The 8856-nt window shown below is 38.4% G+C and overlaps 1 protein-coding gene across 7 annotated transcripts in view; it reads right to left on the bottom strand.

Moving 5' to 3' along the window:
* The window catches only part of LOC121876955 (glutamate receptor ionotropic, kainate 2-like), a 152537-nt gene extending 144653 nt beyond the window's left edge, over positions 1-7884 (bottom strand). For 2 of the 7 annotated variants that reach the window (XM_042382541.1, XM_042382543.1), the window contains exon 1: positions 7449-7883. The gene's annotated coding sequence lies outside the window, so the exon portion shown is untranslated. Of the gene's footprint in view, positions 1-7448 lie in introns of all 7 variants that reach the window. The other 5 variants (XM_042382537.1, XM_042382535.1, XM_042382538.1 and 2 more) reach the window with 4 other exon arrangements.
* Positions 7885-8856: the final 972 nt, after the last annotated feature.

Genomic DNA, 8856 nt, shown 5'->3' on the forward strand with positions numbered 1-8856 from the left:
ATAGACAGACAGACAGACAGACAGACAGAACAGACAGACAGACAGACAGACAGACAGACAGACAGACGTACAGAACAGACAGACAGACAGAACAGACAGACAGACAGACAGACAGACAGACAATGATAAACAGACACACACACACACAATAGAAACAAAGGATAAAATAATTCCTTCCGTACAAGATTATTTTTGTTTCCCGTGATGAAAGTCTTAAGTCCAATAATTAGTATTAGTAATTATCATCACTAACAAGGACAATGTGTTTCTCGTGTTTGTTTATGTGTTTGTTTGTTTGTTTCAGTCCTTAATTAAAACAGAGGAGCGGATATGTATAATAAGTGTGTGTGTGTGTGTGTGTGTGTGTGTGTGTGTGTGTGTGTGTGTGTGTGTGTGTGTAAAACGAACGTCAACTCAGGGGATTAAAACCACATCAATAAACATTAATAAATATTGTTGACTTATTGTTTGTTTACGGGTTTATAGTGATGGTGAATGTAAACAAACAAACACTCGCTACTACACGACGAATTGAATAAGACGGAGAAATATACTGAATTCTGTATAGTAATTCAGTTTATTCATATCATAACATCATCCGGTATATAATGATTTGTTTATACCCGAAGGAGTTATCATCGTCTCCTGAAAAGTAAGAAATTCACCTTCATATAATAGTGAAGGAGGAGAGGTGAGCGAGTGAGTCAACAACGAACCAATATGAGAGGGAGGGGGACGTCACCCGATGAAGTGGGTTTTTGGTCCAAGCAGAGCAAATACTAGTGAGGAACCTTTGTCTCTCTCTCTCACTGATGCTCTTCTTTGGTCGTGTTTCTCTTTTACTATTAACTGAGACACATTTAAAGCACAGTGGTTATACAGATACTTCTAAATTAATGGAAAATATTATCTTTTATATCTTCACTCAAAACTATACAACAAAATCCTCTTGTAAAAATTAATCGAAGCAGAAAAAGTTGAATAATCCAATAATTATTTAAGGAATTATATATTTATGAAGAATATTATATCCCCTCATGAAGATATTTCACACCAAGGCTCATATTATCTGTTGTTATTAAGACTCATAGCCTCCAGCCCAGCAAGACAAGGTGTTCTGGTCGACCATAATATTTCCCCAACACTGAACAGAAAGAATGTCTTCCTCCTTAATTAATGGGAGTTGTTATCTAGCGTGGAAACTGATTTAGTGAACGAGTCTTAATGCTTTTGGCCGCTCAAGTGTCCAGATATATCACTACCACAACAACCCAACAACAATCTGGGTATGTTGTCTTTTGTGGGATGGTCTGGGAAGGTCCTTGAAGTCCGGAAAGACCCAGAAATCTAGAAAGTCCCAGAAGTCCGGAAAGTCCAAGAAGTCAGGAAAGTCCCAGCCGGAAAGTCCCATAAGTCCAGGTACTATAACTATTAATTCATCGTCATTACTCACTGTATATTTACCATTACATCATCTCATGGTTGAAAACAAAATCCTAACAACCAAGTACATAAAATTAACTCCTTTCTCATACGACTATTTCTTAACTACACTCTGTCTTATGAGCCCAAAAAAGTGACGGGACCATGAAATATCAGAACCTCTTTAAATTCTGTACCATGGAAATTTCAGGTGACCGTGTAGCTCAGAGGAGGTGGCTTTCAATAGCACCGTCAGGGTAGTGTCACGCCTCGACATCATATCCTCCTCATATACATTCTTCAATATAAACACATTAAGGATATCGTATTATAGCTCCTACATCCTCCAGGACACGTGCCATGATGGGGGTGTAGGATTTAATTATTTTTAGAATATTTTACGTCATACGGTATTTTGAGGAGACTGAACCTCGTTACTTGATAGGAGTTGAGTGTTGGAAAATAAAAGTAAAAACAAGATAAGTGAAGATGTTTATTATTTTTTCGTCATATGATGTTTATTCTTATGTTTTCAGATTGTTTTGGGAGATTGTGAGTTATTGGTACGATGGTTTATTGGGACGAAAGTTTATTGGTACGAAAGTTTATTGGGACGAAAGTTTATTGGGACGAAAGTTTATTGGTACGAAAGTTTATTGGTACGAAAGTTTATTGGGACGAAGTTCATGAGTAGTTCCTGGGTACAAAGGCTTCATGGCAGAAAAGTTCCTCGATACAAAAACCACCACCTCACACACACACACACACACATACACATACACACACACACACACACACACATACACACAACTAGGGTAAAAAAAAAAACTTACATAATATGGAGAAAAAATGGAACAACACCAAAAGAGAAAATTCAGAATACGTAATAAAACCAACAAAGGAAGATACGGTGACAACTCCAGACTTCTCAAACGTTCGTATGGTAATTCTCTCCTCAGTAACGTCAAGGGTGAAAGGTCACATGCAGCCACGGTCGAGTCTCACCGCAATATCGACGACATTTAAGCCGAAATCTCTGAGGTCTAGGTAGGAGGGACTTGATGTGTGTCTCTTAGTCCTGGAAATCCCATGAGCAAAGACGAAGCCGGAACAGGAATCGAATTAGCATATGAAAGTTGCAGGGATGGTTACGTTAGGTTATGTTTGGTTGGGTTATATTAAGTTAGGGATAGGTTAAGTTGGGTTAGGGGTATGTTAAGTTAGGTTAGGTAATGTTAGGGGTAGGTTGGGTTATGTTAGGTTAGGGGAAAGTTAAGTTAGGTTAAGTTAGGTTAGGTTGGGTTAGGGATAGGTTAAATTACATTAGATTAGGTTGGGTTTAGGTAGATTAAATTACCTAGGTTAGATTATGGTAGATTAGATTAAGTTAGGTTAAAGTAGGTCAGGATAGGCTCTAGGTCCAGGCCAGGTATGCTCAGGTATGTACACTGTTTACCTTAGTGAATAATTAACATAACTATAAACCTAGTTATTATTATATGTTAGTCAGGCTATAATGTATATTGTATCCTGAAATATTATGAAATTTTTAATATCTGGTAAATGTTTGCAAAAAAATAATAAATAATGAATAATATAAAAGCTCAGTGTACAGTTGTTTTCTATTAGTAATATGCACATTTATTAAACTGTATAATGTAAATATTCACATTCATTAATTACAACAATGTTGAATATATATATATATATATATGTTGTTTTCTTCATAAGTAAACTCATAAATTTCATAAATATATCCTCACTCGAGCGTGGTGGAGGAGGAGGAGGAGGAGAGGAAGAAGAAGAGGAATAGGATAAGTACGAGGAAGAAGACAAGAAGGAGGAGGAGGAAGAGAAGAAGGAGGTGGAGGAAGAGAAGAAGGAGGAAGAGGAGGAGGAGGAAGAGAAGAAGGAGGAGGAGGAGGAGGAGAAGAATGAGGTGGAGGAGGAGGAGGAAGAGAAGAAGGAGGAGGAGGAGGAGGAGAAGAAGGAGGAGGAGGAAGAGAAGAAGGAGGAAGAGGAGGAGGAGGAAGAGAAGAAGGAGGAGGAAGAGGAGGAGGAGGAGGAGGAGGAGGAGGAGGAGGAACATAACGTAAGCCAGACAGACAGACAGACAGACAGACAGACAGGTGGTGGGACGCAAGGAAACAAGCTCTCACCTCACCTAACCTATCCTAACCTCAACTAACCTATCTTAACCTCACCTAACCTATCCTAACCACATTATATTGACACACACTTTGGTTACACTTTATAGAGAAACATTAACCACTAGGTAAGGTCATTACCGTGCGTCTGAGAGAGCTTTAACCTTAATTGAATAAAGTTGAAGATAATAATGGTCGTAATATTTTATAATTGAAGTTTGTATTAATTTTAAGTCAGTGTTTGTGTGTTGTATATCTTCACTATTGTTATTATCATCATCATTATCATTACTTCTACCACTACCACAATCCCTGCTACCACCATCACTACCACCACTACCATAATCCCTGCTACCACCATCACTACCACCACTACCACAATCCCTGCTCCCACCATCACTACCACCACTACCATAATCCCTGCTACCACCATCACTACCACCACTACCACAATCCCTGCTACCACCATCACTACCACCACTACCACAATCCCTGCTACCACCATCACTACCACCACTACCACAATCCCTGCTACCACCATCACTACCACCACTTATATTATTACCACTACTACTACTACCACCCGTATCACTAACACCCTCTACCACCATCACCAGTCTCAGCATTCCTACCACTACTACCACTATCCCTACAACCATCATCATTACCACCACTACCACAATCCCTACTACCACTATCCCTACACCTGTGCTTGATTTGTTTACCTGCAACACCTGGTTAACGAGAGCTGAATCAAGATCATCATTCGTGGTTAAAGTGAGGCGGTTAGCTGTTGTTTATATGGTCTTATATAACGTCTACTTCATTATAAATTATAGAGCTAGAGAAACATTATACTGTTATCATTCTGTGCGTTTATCTCTATAACACCCCAACTCATTATAGAATAGTAGTATCATCATCTATCATGTTTACTCACATCTCATAAATAATCTTCCATCCATCATCTATAATCTCCCTATAACATCTTGTTCATTATTGGAGAGGACCGTGTTCATCTGTCATCGCTCCTGATACGATAACTCCCTCTTCTGGGTAAGACTAACCTAACCTAAGCTAACCTAATCTAACCTAACCTAACCTAACCTAAGCTAACCTAATCTAACCTAGATTTTCATGTTATGCCTAAATTTGTTCTCATTTTTCTCGGTTTTACACGCTGGAATGTTTGAGTGGCTGCCTGGCTCACTGTCTGGGTCACTGGCTGGGTCACTGGCTGGGTCACTGGCTGGGTCACTGTCTGGGTCACTGGCTGGGTCACTGTCTGGGTCACTGACTGGGTCACTGGCTGGGTCACTGGCTGGGTCACTGGCTGGGTCACTGGCTGGGTCACTGGCTGGGTGACTGTGACTCGTGTTATTTTACGTAAAAAAAAAAATATCCGAGTATTGTTTTTTTCAGTGATTTGTGATAACCATTGTATGACATAGCCAAGCATCCCAGAACGAAGAACGGTGTGCTGTATAAAGTAACAACGCGTTACTGTATAGCCTCTTAAACTGAATTAGAACCTTACTTAATATTTTATGATCGTTGACAAAGTGGAATAAGACCTTACCACCGTGAAATTTGGCTATAAGTTGATGTATCGGTGTATGTGTGTATGTGTGTATGTGTGTATATGCGTATATGCGTATGTGTGTATATGTGTATGTGTGTTAAACAATAAAAATACGAAATCTTACACTTTTACAATATATGTCCCTGATATATTTTTGGATTTGTCATTCACAATTTACAATATCATGTCATTTTTATATTTACACAAGAATTATTTTAAGGTGTATTCTCGTTTAAACGATTGATCACCTGAAGAATCTCCTACCCCAGCTTGTTTCACCTCAATAATCGCCATCCCAGCTTATTCCCCCTCAATAATCTCCATCCCAGCTTATTTCACCTAAAAAATTTCCATCTAAGCTTATTTCCCCCTCAATAATCTCCATCCCAGCTTATTTCCCTTCAATAACCTCCACTCCAGCTTATTTCCCCTAAAGAATTTCCATCTAAGCTTATTTCCCCCTCAATAATCTCCATCCCAGCTTATTTCCCTTCAATAATCTTCACTCCAGCTTATTTCCCCTAAAGAATCTCCATCTTAGCTCATTTCACCTAAAGATCAATCACCCTAAAGTCCCTCTATAACTGTTGTGTTGGTATCTGACGAAGGAATAGGTGACGTGGGTGGTGGATGTCCTCGTTCCTGACACTAATAATGATCTACGTTACTGAAGGAGGCCACCATTTCTCATGTTCAATTTGCCTAAGACGTTCGCTACCAACAGAGCCGCAAGACAATTCTACTCAATGTCTCTATATAATTTGATTTACAACGTCGCCAACACTAAGAATATACAAGTAATTTTAAGTAATTTAAGTAATTATATTGTTTGTACTTTAACACTGTATAAATAACTTGAATCTCAACGTCGCCAACAGTAACAACAGATAAGTAATTTAAGTAATGTAAGTAGCTATTTGTACCTAAGTAAATAACTGGATTAATATTGCAGCAGTAACCAGGTTTGTTCTCAATTTGGAAGCGAGTCATTGTTACTTACCGCACTACATGAACTGAATATATAATACTGAACTATTGTAGTAATTTAAGTAAGTCCTCCAGCTTACTTAACAACAACGAATAAGTCTACTTTCGTAACTTATAACGTGGTATTTTTTTTTTAATCACTAATGAAAAAAAATATTGTAGTGTTGTGTTGTGTGGGTACGTGGTGCTGTAGTTCGTCACGACCCCTCACAGCACTAACAAGCAGGTCAGTTGTCAAATCCTTAACTAGACAACTATTTTACCCAACATAAAGGAGAATAACAACACCTCAATAATCTCCATCCCAGCTTATTTCCCTTCAATAACCTCCACTCCAGCTTATTTCCCCTAAAGAATTTCCATCTAAGCTTATTTCCCCCTCAATAATCTCCATCCCAGCTTATTTCCCTTCAATAATCTTCACTCCAGCTTATTTCCCCTAAAGAATCTCCATCTTAGCTCATTTCACCTAAAGATCAATCACCCTAAAGTCCCTCTATAACTGTTGTGTTGGTATCTGACGAAGGAATAGGTGACGTGGGTGGTGGATGTCCTCGTTCCTGACACTAATAATGATCTACGTTACTGAAGGAGGCCACCATTTCTCATGTTCAATTTGCCTAAGACGTTCGCTACCAACAGAGCCGCAAGACAATTCTACTCAATGTCTCTATATAATTTGATTTACAACGTCGCCAACACTAAGAATATACAAGTAATTTTAAGTAATTTAAGTAATTATATTGTTTGTACTTTAACACTGTATAAATAACTTGAATCTCAACGTCGCCAACAGTAACAACAGATAAGTAATTTAAGTAATGTAAGTAGCTATTTGTACCTAAGTAAATAACTGGATTAATATTGCAGCAGTAACCAGGTTTGTTCTCAATTTGGAAGCGAGTCATTGTTACTTACCGCACTACATGAACTGAATATATAATACTGAACTATTGTAGTAATTTAAGTAAGTCCTCCAGCTTACTTAACAACAACGAATAAGTCTACTTTCGTAACTTATAACGTGGTATTTTTTTTTTAATCACTAATGAAAAAAAATATTGTAGTGTTGTGTTGTGTGGGTACGTGGTGCTGTAGTTCGTCACGACCCCTCACAGCACTAACAAGCAGGTCAGTTGTCAAATCCTTAACTAGACAACTATTTTACCCAACATAAAGGAGAATAACAACAGATGAAAACTTTAACCTGAACTTTTGATAATAATAATTTCTGTTCCTTGGAGAATAATAACATCTGGACCCCAAACGAAAACTTAAATTAACAAGTAAAAAAAGTTTGTTGTACTCACCAAGGTTCACCTATCCACTCGTGTTTACTCTGGCCTTCATTTCGTCACTGGAAAAACATCGTAACTATTAGAGATGGCTTTACAAATATCCACTTCACGATCCACTTCTCTAAAATCATACATTATTTTTACGGGGTTCGTTTCACTGGGTCATTATGCACAATACCACACCACAGTTTAGTTTTCCAGGTCTTATGATATACACCGGGTGATGACAGTGATTGGCTCTTGTTCCACTAATAGTATGGCGCACTGAAGGAGGCGATGAGGAGCCTTGTTGCGGGAGAGGGAGTGAGCGGTGGGAGAGGTGAGGGGTGGGGGGAGAGTTAGCCAAGAATCGCAGAGTGGAAGGTAACGGAACGACTGGCCGGCCGCGCGCCCTGTCACCTCGGGAACTAAGAGCGGGGTAGGAGTGAAGCCCGGCCTGGCCTGCAGCTGCACCACCACCACCACCACCACCACCACAGCACCCACAGCGCCGCCTCAGTGCTGCACCAGCCCCAACCGTGCGCACACACAGAGAGAGATATATACACACACACACACACACACAGCACCACACCGATCCTCACCTTACCCTTGCATGTCTGCCTTAACTTTCTTTTTAACCTGAGAAAAAATAAAAAAAATAAAACCCAACATGACAGCTTCAGTATTTAACTCCCTCCTTCGGCCATACATTACCTATTTTGTATAATTTTATGAAAACGAAAAAGAAATTGGTACTTGACCAACTAACTCACCCAGTCCCCACCAACAAAAAACTAAATAAATACCTAACTTATTCTGCGACATCCTCATGAATGTTTAAGAGCGATACAAAACTTATTAACCAAGTTTGTGGAAAAGTGACCGAAAAAATATATATATTCCCTTCCACAAAAATCGAAATGTAAATAAAAAATATCCCTTAACTTCCACGTGAATATTGAAGACAATTCCTAATCTTTTAATCATAGCTGCCAGATAACTTTTGGCACCTGACTTGACAAAGAAAAAGGTAGTGAAGATATAGAAGAATATACAGTAACCAAATACCGTTTTTTATGACATTATTGAATAAGTTTAAATGCCTAACACAAACAAATCATGAAAGAGAAGGTAAATATCATTAAAAACTACTACATATGATTCAGGTGGACAGTATAATAGTTTAATTAATATCTACCTATATCCCAGGTATGTAATTACAATCTAATAAACCCATCACGCAAGCATATTAACAGTAGTGGTTTAACATACATATAACCTAAAAAATTATTAAACCCAGCCACATATACATATTATAATAGTACTGGTTTATACAATGGTGATGTTAATATGACTAAATATGATTAAGATAACCCAAGGTACCAATGTTAACAGCCAGAGAAATAACACGAGAACACGAATCAAATTTATGACGATT

The sequence above is a fragment of the Homarus americanus genome, unplaced genomic scaffold, assembly GCF_018991925.1.
Source record: "Homarus americanus isolate GMGI-L3 unplaced genomic scaffold, GMGI_Hamer_2.0 scaffold726, whole genome shotgun sequence".
NCBI classification, from domain to species: domain Eukaryota; kingdom Metazoa; phylum Arthropoda; class Malacostraca; order Decapoda; family Nephropidae; genus Homarus; species Homarus americanus.